The 1,815-nt window shown below is 37.6% G+C and overlaps 1 long non-coding RNA gene across 1 annotated transcript; it reads left to right on the forward strand.

The window, feature by feature from the left end:
* The first annotated feature begins 323 nt into the window (after positions 1-323).
* On the forward strand, positions 324-1,608 carry LOC106819656. Its single transcript, XR_001395473.1, has 2 exons — positions 324-449; positions 491-1,608. It is a non-coding gene; the product is annotated as an uncharacterized LOC106819656 (long non-coding RNA).
* The last annotated feature ends 207 nt before the right edge of the window (positions 1,609-1,815 follow it).

The raw sequence follows: 1,815 nt of genomic DNA on the forward strand, positions 1-1,815 counted from the left end.
TATCCATTCATGTAATGCCCTAGCTCATACACTGGTTAGAAACAGGGCTGGATTTGGACATGGTGAGACACTCAGGGCCGTAGACTGAGCAAATTCCTAAAGGGGGGGGGCAGTGGCGGATCCAGGATTTCAAGGAGGGGGTGAGAAACAGGTAGGGGGTCTGGGGGTCGTCCCACAGAAAAGTTTGAAAATGTAGATCGCAGGAGATGGTATTTGACTTTGAGGCACTTTTGAGTACATGTGCAGCCTTCATTCTGACTACGACAATTCTCTTTTAGTAGAACAATTTATCTTTTTAATTGTGCTCCAAAATATAGGGGGCAGCTGCCTCCTTGCCCCCCCCCCCACTGCAGGGTACGGCCCTGGCACTAAGCTATGGGAAGCTGTAGTGTCACAGCTCAGTACCTACATGTCAAGGACACCGTTCAAGGATGTGTAGGACTTAATAGGTCAGTACGTGTCAAGAACACAGTTCAATGATATCTTATAGGTCAGTGCGTGTCAAGAACACAGTTCAATGATATCTCATAGGTCAGTGCGTGTCAAGAACACAGTTCAATGATATCTCATAGGTCAGTGCGTGTCAAGAACACAGTTCAATGATATCTCATAGGTCAGTACGTGTCAAGAACACAGTTCAATGATATCTTATAGGTCAGTGCGTGTCAAGGACGCATGAATCAAATCGACTCACTGTGAACAACAGGCATATGTGACACAGCATAATATAATAGATCTATTACACAGAAAAATGAATAAAAACTCTTATTTTACTGCTGGCTCGTCATACCCATATATATGAAGGAAGTTGTTGAGCATATTTCGACGTATCAATGTACTAGTATTATTTCACTCGAGATTTGATATCTGTGCGAACAGTCTGTGATATTCCACCCGTTGTATTCCTGTGTTTTTGTCGCCGTTAAGAACCTATCTATACTAGTACATGTAGAATGCTAGAATGCTACGTACATATACTGTACATAAATATATATAATACATATACTATACATAGTATAGATATGTTGATGTTATAGTTTTATCGTAATACCTTAATACTTTTACACGCGTATTTCGGGCACCAATAGCTTTCCACACTTGCTACATTGAATAACTGTTGAACTTATGATTAGCATTGTGTTTGGATTGTGTACGATGGATGTAGTAATTTGGAAATTTTTGAAATCGTTTCTATTTTCGGGTAAACGTAGAGTCGTTATTCAGTGTGACAAGTGTCGTGTTTATATGGTACCCGATTTTCGTGCAGGAAGACTGCAGTATTACTATTAGTGTTACACTGAACACGCTCATGCACTACTTCATAATCAGAAATCTTTTGTTTTACCATCGACTTGTTTATCACGTGTCGAATATATAGTTTGTCTACTGCATTAACGTAAAGAAATCTCATTCACCTGCTATAATATATAGTTTGTCTACTGCATTTACGTAAATAAATCTCATTCGCCTGTTATAATATATAGTTTGTCTACTGCATTTACGTAAATAAATCTCATTCGCCTGTTATAATGAAGAAAGATTGCACTGCATTGCATTGATGTTTTGAGTAAAAAAATATTGTTTGTAATAAATATGTGATTGTGCATATTGTGTGTTCTGGCTCGTTTATTTCTGTCTGTACTCTCAAGAGCCGATATTATTATTATTGAAGCAAAGCAGTATAGACAACGTTTTGAACGTATCAAATTCAGTCTTCCTCATTTCAATAAAGATTTCTAGCGGCTATAGAGGTTTGACATAACCATAAGTCGTGAGATATCCTAATATATTATATATATATATATATATATATAT

The sequence above is a fragment of the Priapulus caudatus genome, unplaced genomic scaffold (assembly GCF_000485595.1).
Source record: "Priapulus caudatus unplaced genomic scaffold, Priapulus_caudatus-5.0.1 Scaffold3919, whole genome shotgun sequence".
In the NCBI taxonomy this organism is placed as follows: domain Eukaryota; kingdom Metazoa; phylum Priapulida; class Priapulimorpha; order Priapulimorphida; family Priapulidae; genus Priapulus; species Priapulus caudatus.